We start from the raw sequence: 15265 nt of genomic DNA on the forward strand, positions 1-15265 counted from the left end.
TCCTTGTAATTACAGGACTTGGAAGGTAGAATGTGGAGGTGAGTCCTCGAATCTCACAGACAGTTGACATTACTGTTTGAGTTCAACGCTAATTTGAAAGGCTCAAAATAAAATATAAAACAAAGTAAAGTAGATAGGGGCTGTAGGAATGGCTCAATGGTTCAAGCACTTCTTGCTCTTGCAGAGGATCCAGATGCAGCTCTGGGAATCCATACAGTGATTCATAACTTCAATTCTGGCGGATTGTATGCCCTCTTGACAACCTCAGCAGGCACCAGGCACACATGTAGTACATATACACTCATTCAGGTAAAACACTCATACCCATAAAATAATGTGAATACATTTAAAGTTTTTAAAATTAAAACAAACAGAAACTAGGTAGACTTGAAGAAATACACCTACGGTGACTTACAGCCTCTATACACATACACACACACACACACACACACACACACACACACACACACACGCACATGCATGCACATGCACACACACACGTGTACAGTTTTAGTTTTTTATTCTTTGATAATTTCATACTTGCATACAATTAATGTAATTACTTTCATTTTTTATTCCCTCTCACTTCTGTCTCCCACTGAATCCCTTCTTCCCAGCATGCACCTCCTGCTTTCATGGCCTGACACCTTCTTCTTCCCAGCATGCCTTTCCTGCTGACATGGCCTTGCACTCACAAACTCACTGCAGCTATGATGATCTGTGCAAGATCCACACAAGATAGGGCACATCAACATTTTATTGTGAACAGGTTGGTCATACACGAAAAGAAGACATGCAAGGCCTTTCTCCAGAGTTTAACCTAGAAAAACATTGGATTAATATCTTCCTTCATGGGCTCAAGACCCCATAAGAACAACAATGCCAACCAACCAGAGCTTCCAGGGACTAAGCCACTACCCAAAGACTATACATGGACTGACCCTGGGCTCCAACCTCATAGGTAGCAATGAATAGCCCAGTAAGAGCACCAGTGGAAGGGGAAGCCCTTGGTCCTGCCAAGACTGAATCCCCAATGAACATGATTGTTGGGGGAGGGTGGTAATGGGGGGAGGATGGGGAGGGGAACACCCATATAGAAGGGGAGAGGGAGGGGTTAGGGGGATGTTGGCCCAAAAATGGGGAAGGGGAATAACAATCAAAATGTAAATAAGAAATACTCAAGTTAATAAAGATGGAAAAAAAATCTTCCTTAATGCATTTTTTTGCCTCATTCCATCCTTCCTTATTATGTAATCTGATCTGTTCTTGATCCCCTTTCCACTTACTCTTTTCTTTTTTCTCTCTCTCTCATTTTTTCTTTCTTTTTTTTTTCAGAGCTGGGGACCAAACCCAGGGCCTTGCGCTTACTAGGCAAGCACTCTACCACTGAGCTAAATCCCCAACCCTTGATCCCCTTTCCAAACATTATGTTTTACTTGCACTTAATACATGTGTGTGTGTGTGCGTGCATGCATATGTGTGTGTGATTTTATGTAATAATAAAACGTCACAACTTTTTTAAAGTAAAAGAAAATAAGAGCTAAATTGGATGCCAAAAAAGATAGGATCTGATCAATACCATCTCCAGCTGGCTAAGAAAGTGCCACTTTGTGCCATTGCTGAAGAATGCTAGGGGCAAGCTGCTTCTGCTCACCACAATCAAAAGCCAATCTGCTGTTGACATCTGGTGTTGAACGTGCCAGTCCTGAAGACTCTGAAACTCACTCCTGAAATCACAGCCTTGCCTGCTGTGAGCTTTTGATATGATTCTTTATGTAGCTCTGCTCATCCGCCAACATTCCAAGTATTGGAACAGTAAAGGATGCCAGGCAGTAGATGGACAGAAACTGCATACCCTCAGACTTAGGTGAGGTCCCTGAGACAATGGTTTCAGTTTCTTTCCCAATAACAAATGGTACCCTGTGACTTGGGAACCTGGAGGAGCCGAGTGCATTGCATAGAAAGTTCAGGTTTGCCGGGATCCAGAGTCAGCATCATGTCTCTGCCTGGACCTCTCCTTTCAGCAAGTATGTTTTAAACATTTATTTACTTGTTTTACATTTGTGTGTGCATGTGCGTATGCTGCGTGTGTAGTGTGTGTGTATGTGTGTGTGCATGTGTGTGTATGTGTGTGTGCATGTGTGTGTATGTGTGTGTGCGTGTGCGTGTGCGTGTGCGTGTGCGTGTGTGTGTGTGTGTGTGTGTGTGCCCATGGAGGCCAGAGAAGGCATCAGACCTCCCAAGACTGAGTCACAGGCAGTTGGGAACCACCTGCTGTATGTGCTGGGAACCAAACCTGGGTCCACTGCAAGAGCAGCCAGTGAGCTCTTTCAGCTTTCCTTTTGTTTTTCCCATAATGCTATACAAGTTCATTCACACTGAAAATTTATTCATGTTGAAGTTTGAAGGCATCTTTCAGTCTTGCCATTTGACCACAGGCATTCATATTTAAATATAAATGTCTGTTTTTAAAAAGATGTATTTTTTTCTAATTATGTGTATGTGTGTGCTGAGGAGGTGTGGGCGTGTGTATGTTAGTACACATGGAGACCACATGTACTTAATTCTCTGGGGCTGGACACATAGGCTGTTGTGAGCTGCCCTACATATGCGCTGGTATTAGAAACCCATCCTTTATTTTTTTTTATAGTTTTTTTTATTAACTTGAGTATTTCTTATATACATTTCGAGTGTTATTCCCTTTCCCGGTTTCCGGGCAAACATACCCCTCCCCCCTCCCCTTCCTTATAGGTGTTCCCCTCCCAACCCTCCCCCCGTTGTCGCCCTCCCCCCAACAGTCTAGTTCACTGGGGGTTCAGTCTTAGCAGGACCCAGGGCTTCCCCTTCCACTGGTGCTCTTACTAGGATATTCATTGCTACCTATGAGGTCAGAGTCCAGGGTCAGTCCATGTATAGTCTTTAGGTAGTGGCTTAGTCCTGGAAGCTCTGGTTGCTTGGCATTGTTGTACATATGGGGTCTCGAGCCCCTTCAAGCTCTTCCAGTTCTTTCTTTGATTCCTTCAACAGGGGTCCTATTCTCAGTTCAAACCCAGCCTTTATAAGGACACTAAGTCCTTTAAACCTGGCCACCTTTCCATCCCCCAGGATGTCCGCTATTCATGAATACTTCAATGGGACCGAGCAAACATCAGGACTACAGAAGAGACAGACACATTGGGGCATGAGATTTAAGTCCCACATACATGTTGAGTATGAATTATCAAAGAATTTTAAAACACCATTGACAGGTTTCAAGCTACACAGGTCTTGTCTTGTTTTATTTTGTTTGAGACAGAGTCTCATTGTGTAGCCCTGGCTTGTCTGGAATTCAGAGATCAGCCTACTTCTGCCTTCTTAGTGCTGAGATTAAAGGAATGAACCATCAAGCCAGCTAAACAGTATGTGCCACGATACTCCATTCGAGTTATTCTTCCAAACCTGAGGAGCACTGAACACTACAAGCAGACACCAGAGATTGTCATTTTAGATAATAAAATGAGGTAACTAGTCATCAGATTTCCCCAACAGTTGACAGGCTACTTTCGGCAGCTTCTTTGTACTCTAAGACCCCACTAAATCCCAAGAATAATTTGTATATATCCTGAACACCAAATCTGTACATAATCTATACAGTAGCCTCAGTGAGTTCATCCATCTAGAATTTTAAAACAAATCTGAACGAATGAATCTTATTCTTCAAGCCAGAAGGTAATACACCCAGTGAAAGTGTTAGCATCCTAATATTAATATTAATAACAACCTAATACTAATATTCAGTAAAAATGCTCTCTAGGGGTTGGGGGATGACTTTGTACAAAGTATCTGCTTTACAAGCATAAGGACTTCAGCTTGATCCCCACATATTATGTAAAAGTTTCCAGTGAGATGCTGCACACCTCTAATCCCAGCACTAGGAAGGGAAACACAGGAAGATCCCTGAGACTCAGTGGTCAGAGTCTTCTGAACTTGTAAACTCCAAGCCAATGAGAAACCTTGTCACAAAAGTGATGGACAGTACCCCTAGGGATAATATCTGAGGTTGTCTTCTGTTCCCATACACACTGCCATGGCACCTGCATATACACATGTGCAGATGGAGCTGCATAAGCAGGAACACACACACACACAATATTCACATATATATATATATATATATATATATATATATATATATATATATACACACACACACACACACACACAACATACATGATATCCAGAACACAATGAGAAGATCAAACATAAGGATACTAGGTATAGAAGAGAGTGAAGACTCCCAACTCAAAGGACCAGTAAATATCTTCAACAAAATCATAGAAGAAAACTTCCCTAACCTAAAGAAAGAGATGCCCATAAACATACAAGAAGCCTACAGAATTCCACATAGATTGGACCAGAAAAGAAACTCCTCCCGTCACATAATAGTCAAAACACCAAATGCACAAAACAAAGAAAGAATATTAAAAGTAGTAAGGGAAAAAGGTCAAGTAACATATAAAGGCAGACCTATCAGAGTCACACCAGACTTCTCGCCAGAGACTATGAAAGCCAGAAGATCCTGGACAGATGTCATACAGACCCTAAGAGAACACAAATGCCAGCCCAGGTTACTGTATCCTGCAAAACTCTCAATTAACATAGATGGAGAAACCAAAATATTCCATGACAAAACCAAATGAATACACACAGAATGAAAATAAAAAAAAATGTTTATGGGCCAGAAGAGATGGCTTGGTGATGACAGGCATTTACTGATGTTTCATAGAATTTCAGATCCATTCCAAGCACACATGAATTAATAGTGGCTCAGGACCACATGAATATCTAGTGCCAGGGGAGGGGAGGGGTCTGTCACACTCGTATGGCCTTTGAGGACACCTTTATTCCTGTGCACATACCTACATACAGAAATGCATGTGAGTACAAATGAAATAAATCTTTTAAGATGCTGTTCATTTTATTGTTAACTATGTGACTGGAGTTAGGAACCAATATATTCTCATGAGTGCAAGGTACACATGGAGGAAAGAAGAGCACCCATGGATCCCCTAGAGCTGGATTGATAGATGTTTTGAGCCATCTGATGTGGGTGCTGGAGACTGAACCCAGTTCTTCTGCTACAGCAATACATGCTTTTAGCACTGAGTCATTTTTGTAGATGCTAAAAGTTTTAATAAATTGCCATGCATACACGTTAGGATCAATTTTTAAAAATCATTTTGTGGTGGTCACTTTGGTGTTACACATCCCATGATACTCATCCTTTTTACTGAATACGTTGTATTTCCCTGGTGATTTAATACAGAGAAACAGTGGACCTCCACCACAAGCATTTCTACCCATGGTGACCATGCGAACACAGTTCACAGAGATGCATCTGAGTGCTGTGGGGGAGTGGTAAATCCCCCTGTAAGGGAGCTGTTCTGAAGCGAGTGGAGAGCACAGCAGAGAGAGAGGAGCTGTCCTGGGTGGTTAGGAATAGCAAGACTTGTGATCATGGACAGGAGGTTGTTTGCAAAAGGGCTATGAGAGGCAATCAGTTCAATAACTTCTTTTAAAATGCCATAAGAAGACCTCATACACTGGGTGCTAACTAAGAAATTAAATGAAAAAGTTAAAGATAAAAACGAAAATATAATGCTTTCAGTTATTTGTTGCTTTATTTAGTAAATCCAGTTGAAGAACTGAATTTGAAAAGTTGGGTGACTTAATGTAATGGTAGCAGAGTATTGTAATGAAATACAGGAGAGGTGACAGTCTATGTACTTGAACTGACATCAGAATCTACAGAGGAGTAAGAAGAAATAGGACAGAACCATACAAGATGACCATATGGACTTGAAAACTGCCTTATTATTGGCTGCACCAAAGACTGTTTTAGGAGGTTTTAGAACATGTAATTCTTCTTTATGTGTCCAGCATTTTAAAAAAAGATTTATTCTGTTTTTATTTATGTGAGTCTTCTCTCTCTCTCTCTCTCTTTCTCTCTCTCTCTCTCTCTCTCTCTCTCTGTGTGTGTGTGTGTGTGTGTGTGTGTGTGGACACCAAATCCTGTAGAACAGGAATTACAGAAGTTTGTGGGGCACCTGACCTGTGAGCTAGGAAACAAAGATGGCTTCTTTGAACGAGCAACAAGTGCTCATAACTACTGAACTATTTCTCTGGAATCCCCTACCCAAGTATCTCTAGCAGCATTTATATTTTGTCCCAGTCCACTGAGTTTTGAAATACTGGAGTAATGCCAACTGCAGTGGAAACTATAAACTATTGAAACGAACATTATGGACCTCAAGTCAGATACCCCCACACAGCACTCTCTCGTGTTTTTAAAGTCCTCATAAGAGGGAATCATATCCATATGCTTTGTGATCAAGTAGCTGTATATATTGCTGTGTGCTTTGTCTTTACGGCTTCTCTGCTGCAGTGACTCAAAAACACTGGCTCACTTCCAGTTAGTATAAGAGATTAACTTTTATCAGCGTCTCTGAACAAAGGCAGAGGCCGATTCATGTGACTGTGGTTAGAGTACCATAGCCAATAGAAAAAGAAAAAAAACTGACGAAGAAACAAAGGCTGCCTCATTCACGGTGAAAGGCCTGCACATAAACACAGCAAGCTTTGGCAATAAAATAAAATAAACCTGGCAGCGTTACTTATATGTGGTCACCAACATCAGTCTCGGTATTTCCTTTTATGGGACTGGTGCACTGAATGCTGATTAGATAAAGAGCCAAGAACCATCAGGCCTTGGGAGAAAACATTTTCCATCATGGATGATGAAAGACTACTAGAGTGTAAGATCCCATCGCTAAGCAGGTGACTTAAAGGGAAGCAGAATGTCTGTGTCTTTTTATAGCTGGTTTCTCTGACATTTTTCTGGCCAATGGGGTTTAATCTTGAATAGGAATTGACCATTGGATAGGAAGATTGGTTACTCCCTTAAGTTGAAAGGGGGATGTCTTGGCCATCTCCTTAATGCATGTCTCTTGGTCTGTAGAAAGGTCGCTCAGCCCCTTGATGTTTAATATCACATTGCAGTGGGAAGTGCATACATGGGCCTGTGCAGGGAGAGAAGGATAGAGACAGGGGTGGTCCCTTCCCTCAGGATAAACAGCTGAGCACATCTTTCGCAATTCTCTTCAAAGACTCCATGATTGTACATGCAGGAATCAAAATAATGCTGAGATGCGGACAATTTATAGGGAGTGAGCTGATTAGAAAGAATGTATATTAACATGTGCAAAGCAAGACTTTTACTCTTTTCTGTATCCTCAGCCTGAATGCTTCAAATAATGCATTTTCCTGCCATTTTGTGGTGCTTCTTTCTTTTTTCTTGCATGTATAATGTAACACGGTTGGCTGGTACAGCTCATACATTGTAACCACTGCTTATAACGGTTTGAAACTTAGACGAGAACTCTAAAATATTTGCTTCTGACCATGTCTGCAAAAAAAGTTGCCCTTTAATTTAATTTTTTAATTTAAACACCCATGCTGATCTGTGTCTATCAAGAATTATTAGATACTCTGGGTTCAGTCCCCAGCTCCAAAAAAAAGAGCCAAAAAAAACCAAAGAATTATTAGATAAACAAAAACTCAGTGAGTTTTAATTTAAGACACCTGTTTGGTACAGACTTACCAATGGCAGGGACTTGTCTAACGCAGTGGTTGTCTACCTGTAGGTCACAATCTGGGGAGCGGGGGGGGGGCTCACATATCAGATACTTATATTACAGTTCATAACAGTAGCAAAATTATAGTTATGAAGTAGCAATGAAATGATTTTATGGTTGGGAGGCACCACACTATGAGGGACTCTATTGAAAGGTTGCAGCATAAGGAAGATTGAGCACCACTGCTCTAATGAAAAGATACTGAGCATTGATGACCCTGCAGTAGCGACTCCTGGGCCTCTGGCTCTCCGCACACACCAGTAAGACCTTCCTCTGTCTTATCTTGTATTTTACTTATGGAAATTTTACAATGGAACACAGGTGTGCACAATATTCACTTTCTATAATTCTCATGAACAATGTCAAGTAGATAAATATTGACATAGGTTCTGAAGGTATTGGGGGGGGGGTGACTGCACCCTTACTATCAGTTGAAAGAAATGCTTTGTCATTTAAGTTGTTTTATCAAGTGTTTTGTTCCAGAAATGTGAAAAGTACTTTACACATGAGAGAAAGGCTGAACACACTTACAGTCTCATGGCAAATGACTGTTAGACCCAGCCCCTCCCCCCTTTAAAACATGGCTTTAAAAGTGTTTTAATTATGAGTAGGGGAGTGGTCCTGTGCATGTGTGCGCAGGTAGGAGGTCACATACACTAGGTCTCTCTCAAGTTAGAATTATAGGAAGTTGTAAGCTGTCTGGTTTGTGTTTTGGGAACCAAGCTGAGGTCTTCTGGGAGGGCAATGTGTACTCTTAGCTATTGAGCAATCTCTCCAGCCACAAACAATCTACTTTCAGTAGAAAAATGTGCATAGTGGCATTACAACTAGATTTTGATGTTATAACAAGTTTGGTGTCTTTAATGTAGGTGCATAATTCTAGGACATCCAATGGCGTTGCAAAGATTAATATTGATTGTCTGTGTGGTTCCAGAATTCCAGAAGAAACAAGCTTCTGGATATGCACATGAGGGATTTTTCTAGATGATTAGAGTGGGAAGACCACTCCATGAACTGCTGTCCAATACTGCATATAAAGGAGAGAGAAAGTTGAGGAGAAAGAGGAATCTCTCTGTGCCCTTAATTTAGATATAATGCTATCAGTCACATGGATACAATGCTACCAGTCACCTTCCCATGCTCCTAATTCCCACGAACCTTCTCTGCCATGATAGACTGTATCCTCAAACTATGAGCCAAAATAAACTCTTCCGAAGTTACAATAAAAAAACAACTTAAGTTTTCTAGCTTATGGGGTTTAATAGCATATAAAACATTATTTGCTGTTGCAAAATAAATAATGGCAAAAATTAAGATTTGCTATCACTTTATATCAGAGGTGAGTGTCTAACTAGGTGAGAAGATATGTGACTACACTTACTTTATCATATTAAGATACTAACAATATCATTATTAGTTCTTCATTGCTCTATCAGACCAAGACTTGATCACCTGACTACTCATATTTTATATGTGCCCAGTGAATTATACAATCTGTTACCTGCTAATTCTCATTAATAATGGTGCTTTGCACTATAATGTTCAATATCTTTGCAAAGATGTTATTTTTCTATATCACCGTCTATGTTTTAATTCTTCAAAATCCAGCTCCTGACTTTCCCACCCATGTCACTGATTGCTGGGTCTTTTCTTTAAAAAATGAAAGGTAACCATCTCCAGGTCTGTTTGTATTTACCACATAATACACAAAATGTGTGTGTGTGCGTGTGTGTGTGTGTGTGTGTGTGTGTGTGTGTGTGTGTGTAGTGCTGACATGACTGTGATTCTAAAAGTTTCAGAAGATGGTCACGTGATTTTAAAACCATGAGAATGCCAACCTAATAGTATGCAATAGAGGATTGTAAGTTAGCACAGGAAAATGTTAATAGTCACAAGAAAAAAACCTGTGGTGATTAATTGTCATTGTAAGACAAATTCAAGCCACTTGCCTAAGGCTCAGGGTCTGTTACAGCTCCACTAGGACTCTAAGTGAGCCCATCATTAGAAACATATCCTGTTGATATATTTCACCATGGGCAGATGTTCCCTCACACCAAGTTGACAACAGATTTATTCATGTCAAGCTTTATTTGTATAACTATCTTGCCCAACCATATGCATAACTGTTTGATCAGGAGGAGTTATTAACTCATTTGCATTGTTCTCAGGATGGTAGAAAGCCAGAGGAAAGAAACAAGCTCTTATAAGTGTGCCCCAGATGGTCAGCACTGGCAGTTTAGAACTTGAAATTCAGAGAGAACATTATATACGGGTAGATCTCTTCAGATCTGCTGTTTGGTGCCCTTAAGTATCTATGGTATATTTCCTGTCTTCCTGAAGCTTTGCAGTTCTTTTTCCCAAGTGGAAATGGGTTCTGCCCACTGTAAAGTTTCCCAAGCATTGATTATTTTTTACACTTATTTATTTATTCACTTTATCTCGCCTTCCCTCCTCTCCTCCTTGTCCCACCCTCACACCTTCCTCCCCTGATTCCCCCTTCTCCTTCTCTTTAGAGAAGGGGCATGCCCCCCCCCCCACTCACCATGTGTACCAACCCACCCTGGTCAATCAAATTGTAACAGGAATAAGTGTACCCTCTCCCACTGAATCTAGAAAAGGCAGCCCACCTAGGGAAAATAGATCCAAAGGCAGGCTACAAAGTCAGAGATAGCTTCTGCTCCACTTGTTAGGGGACCCATATGAAGACCAAGCTGCATGTCTGCTACTTATGTGTAGGGGACCTAGGTCCAGCCCACACATGGTTTTTGGTTAGTGGTTCCATCTATGAGTGTCCCCATGGGCCCAGATTAGTTTACTATGTAGGTCTTCATTGATCCCTACATCTCCCTCAATTGTCCCTCTCCCCCACTTTTCCATAAGACTTCCCAAGATCCACCTATTGTTTGACTGTAGGTCTCTGCATCTTATTCTATCTGCTGCTAAAAGAAGCCTTTCATAAGACAGTTATGCTATGGTCCTGTCTGCAAACATTGTAGAGTGTCATTACATGTCCTAGTATCAAGGACAAAGACGGAGCAGAGACTGAAGGAGTAGCCATCCAATAATCCCAACTTGAGACCCATCCATGGGCAAGCACCAGTCCATGACATTATTGATAATATTTTGCTATGCTTGTAGATAGGAGCCTGTTGTAACTGTCTTCTGAGAGGTTCTACCCAGCAACTGACTGAAACACATGCAAATACCCACAGCCAAACATTGGTTTATGGATGAATTGGATGAAGGATTGAAGGCCCTGAAGGGGAAATGTTCCACAAGACGATCAACAGAATCAACTAACCTGGACCCCTGGGAGCTCTCAGAGACTGAGTCACCAACCAAAGAGCATACAGAGTTTGCAAGGGGACCAACAGCACATATGTAGCAGACATACAACTCAGTCTCCATGTGGATCCCCCAACAACTGGATTAAGTAATGTCCCTGTCTGTGGAGTCTTTTGTCCAACAGTGCTGCCATGGGGAAGAAGATACATCTAATCCTATAGAGATTTGGTATGCCAGGGTCGGGAGATACCCAGGGGGTTTTCTACCCTCTCAGAAGAGAAGGGGGAGGGGCAGCATCTGGGATATAAATAAATAAATAAATACATAAATACATACATAAATAAATAAATAAATAAATAAATAAATAAATATTTTTTTAAAACTGTCAAGGGTTGGCTCTCAAGTAACAAGGAAGGTCTAAGGGAGGATGCTTGAATCTCACTCAGAAGAAGAAACAACACAGAAATCATAGACTTCAGAAGTGGAAGGAGGGAGAGAGCTGGATGGGAAAAGGGATGGATGGGGGAACAGGGATATGGATCATGTATGGGGAGAGTAGGGAGGGGGAGAGGACTGAGAGATAATGGAAATGGCGGGACTCCTGGGATGTGGAGGGCTCCTGACAGCTTATGGGGGTGACCCTAGCAGAGACTCCTAGCAATAGAGAATGTAGAGTCTGAAATGGCCACCTCCTGTAACCAGGTGGGACTTCCAGTGGAGAGAAGGGGACACCAATCTACGCAAAAACCTTCAACCCAAACTTTGTCCTGCCTACAGGATGTGCAAGGACAAAGATGAAGCAGAGATTGAGAGAACCACCAATCAATGACTGGTTCAATTGAGACCTATTCCATGGGAAAGTCATCAGTTATTTTTAAAGAGTTATTTACTGATTTGCTCTTTGCATGTATTTATGTGTCCTAGGTACTGTTCTATTGCTGTGAAGAGACAACATGATCAAGGCAACTTATACAAAAAGCATTCAATTGGGGGCTTGCTTACAGTTCCAGAAGTTAAGTATTCCTAATTCTTTCTAGCCAGTCTACCAACTGGTAACCAAACATTCAAATATATGAGCCCATGAGGACAATTCTCATTCAAGCTACCAATCCCGTGGAACTTGAATTAAAAGAAGTTTTGAGTTTCGCCCCCCTCCCATGGGCACTGGGAAGTGAACGCAGCCAGGCCTTCTACAATTGAATTACATGCTCTTTCCAGCCACATTTCCAGCCCCATTGACATTAGTTAGTAAATTAAAATGTGCACTGACAACATGCTTTTAGCAAGAATAAAATGAGTCATAAAGTTGTTTACTGGGTCTACTATTCACTTATATTTACTTATAAGACAAGTGCAGACAGTTTAAAATAAGTGGTTTTGCAATAAATAATACATAGTATGCCCATATCAAAAATTTCATATTGTATATGTCCTGAGAAGTAAGCACCTGTATGCTATTAGGGTTTTAATTTGCAAAAGAAAAAAATTAAAATGATTATAATATAATCCGATTTTAACATAGTCAATAACAAAACTAGATTATGTTATAAATTAGAGGCAGCTGGGTATAAATGGGCAGATCGTGGGTTTTGTTTGACGCAAGGAAAGATTCCCGTCTATTGCAGGGGACCTTCATGTCAACTTGACTAGATATAGAATCACCTAGAAAGCATAGCTCTGGTTGTTTGTGAGGGCGTCCAGGCATCTGCAGAGAGATTTAAATAAGGAAGGAAGATCACCTGCATATGGGCAACTCCATCCAGCAGAGTGGGATACTGGATTGAGTGAGAAGGAAAACTAGAGACTAGCATTTCTTTCCCCTGCTACGTGATGCAATGTGAGCAGCTTCCACATGATGCAGCGTCAGGATTTCCCTGCCACCCTGTACCTTACCCCTCAAACCACAAACGAAAAGAAGTCTTTCGTCTCTTAGAAATTTATCAAGCATTTTGTCACAGCAAGGAGAAAAGTAACAAATGCACTGTTCCGTGCCATTTTCTCTTTAATTCAAATGGAGACTGGTGAAGTAGTAACTTTGTATTCAATGTACAGAACAGAAAGAAAGAAAAGGATTTCTGTAAAAGGAGAGGATTTGTGAGCACCACACTGACTAGCAAGAGACCCTTACAGCCAGCCTCAAGTGGCTGACACAATTCATGTCCTACTGAGAGACAGGTGACAATGGAGCAGAATAGGATGAGCTAGGCGTGAAACTGAGAAGGGAAGTTTGAATTGATACACAGTCAATCTCTTAGTAACAATCCCACCCTCCCCAGGCACCCCAGGCTCCTCCACACTTAGGTACAACCAGACACCCAGGTTAAGTTTTCAGAAGTGCTACTGTTAGGACCTGTTCACCCGTTTGTCTCTAAATATGCTCGTCTTTCTCCCTATGCTATCCCTGTCCCACAGAATGTGACTTTATGTGGAGGCAGAATTTAAATAGACAATAAAACAAAACTGAGGTCGTCAGAGTGGCTATGGTCCAATCTGACAAAAGGAGGTTCAGACAGATGTACAGAGTGCTGACCTCATGAGAACACAGGAAGAAGGCGTCATTTATGAGCCACACGGAAATGGATTGGAGGGAACTAGCATTCCCGAGACCTTGATCCTAGACTTCAGCCTTCATAACACTGAGGAACAATTACCTGTTGCTAAAGTCCTCTGCCCTGTAAAACTTTGTCATAGTGACCAAAGCCAAGTGACACAGGCTACCATCTTATCATGTATCTGGCATGTCTGAGGCCCTAGATATACTCTACTTCCATCCCCCAATATAGATAGTACCATGGATAACAAATGAGTCCCTGTTATTTATTCTGATATAAAAGCTAAGAAAAAGGGTCTCACGAGGTGACTTTGAGACAGTTGCTGGAATCATAATGTTCAGACCCTCAAGCCTAGGAAGGGAGGACATGGATGGCATGGGTTGGACCTTGTCAATAAGTTTCCCACCTTTGACTCATTACTAGTGACAGGAGAAGAATTAAAAAGATAATAGCATTATAAACTTTCAGTGGATTTGTAGGGATCAGAATAGTCTTAGCCCCCAACATGGCAGAGAACGAACCAGGATTACAGGGAAATCCATCCCACCGATTCAGTCCCAAAATTCAGTCTCACCAGTGAGCCACTGATCAGGCCTGGGTTGTCAGGTTTGGTCTAGGTGCTGATTTTCCAGCTCTACCCAGGTAGAAATTCCTACTCAGTGAGCAGGGGGCCAGAAGAGAAGAGAATTGAAGAGGACAGGAGAGGAGAGGGGAGGGGAGGGGAGGGGAGGGGAAGGGAGGGGAGGGGAAAGGACGGGAGGGGAGGGGAAGGGAGGGGAGGGGAAAGGACGGAAGGGGAGGGGAGGAGAAGACAGGAAGGTATGGGAGGGAAGGGGAAAGGGGAGGAGGGGAGAAGAGGGGAGAAGAGAAGAGAAGAGAAGAGAAGAGAAGAGAGAGAGAGAGAGAGAGAGAGAGAGAGAGAGAGAGAGAGAGAGAGAACAAAGCAGCAGTTGAGCTGGCCTCTGTCTAGAACCAGGGCAGAATTTTCTTCTGCTGCCTTCAGCTGAGAGCTCTATCTTCATCAATCTTTGCACTCCAGTACTTTTTATGGCTACCAGGACCTTGGGTTTTAAATCTTGTCCTCCAATTGTACCCACAGCTTCTCTGTTCTGGGGCCTCCATATTTGCACTGAACCATACGAGGGACATTTCCAAGTCTCCATATTTCTAGGTGACCTGTCTTGGAACTTTGCATTCAACAGAAACATGTAAGCCAGCTCCACAGCCAACTCAGATTTAATACTGGGAAAGCCAGCAAGTCTTCCTGATTGCTTCACACACAACAGAAACCAATCTGAAACTCCTCTGCTGGAGAGTGATGCGTGCTGTGGTAGCCACTCAAGGCTACTTCCTGGTGAAAGGTAAACCTTTACACTTTAGAACAAGAAAATTACCATTGCCCGGTTTAAAATGGAGGGTGTACATTTGCCAATTCTAGACCATCATCCCTCTCGACAAGTAAGTTCAGCAAGTATTTACAAAGTCACAGAAGCGTGAATGCAGGCAACAATGCAAGAAATTGCCCCTGTCAAATTGCCTGCTCATGGACTGCTTGCTTTAAAGAATGCCCTCCATTGGAGAAGCAAGATAAAGCTGAATGACCTTATAAGCAGAGAAGTTTGCAGGCGCAAAGTTCCATCCAGTGTGACAGAACTCCTAAATAATGATCATATCTTGGCTATGATTTCTCTGACAAAGAACACACAGTCTATGTTGACCACAAAATCCGAGGTTAAAAAAAACTTGCTAAGAGAT

Source organism: Rattus norvegicus, chromosome 17 (genome assembly GCF_036323735.1).
Source record: "Rattus norvegicus strain BN/NHsdMcwi chromosome 17, GRCr8, whole genome shotgun sequence".
Taxonomy (NCBI): domain Eukaryota; kingdom Metazoa; phylum Chordata; class Mammalia; order Rodentia; family Muridae; genus Rattus; species Rattus norvegicus.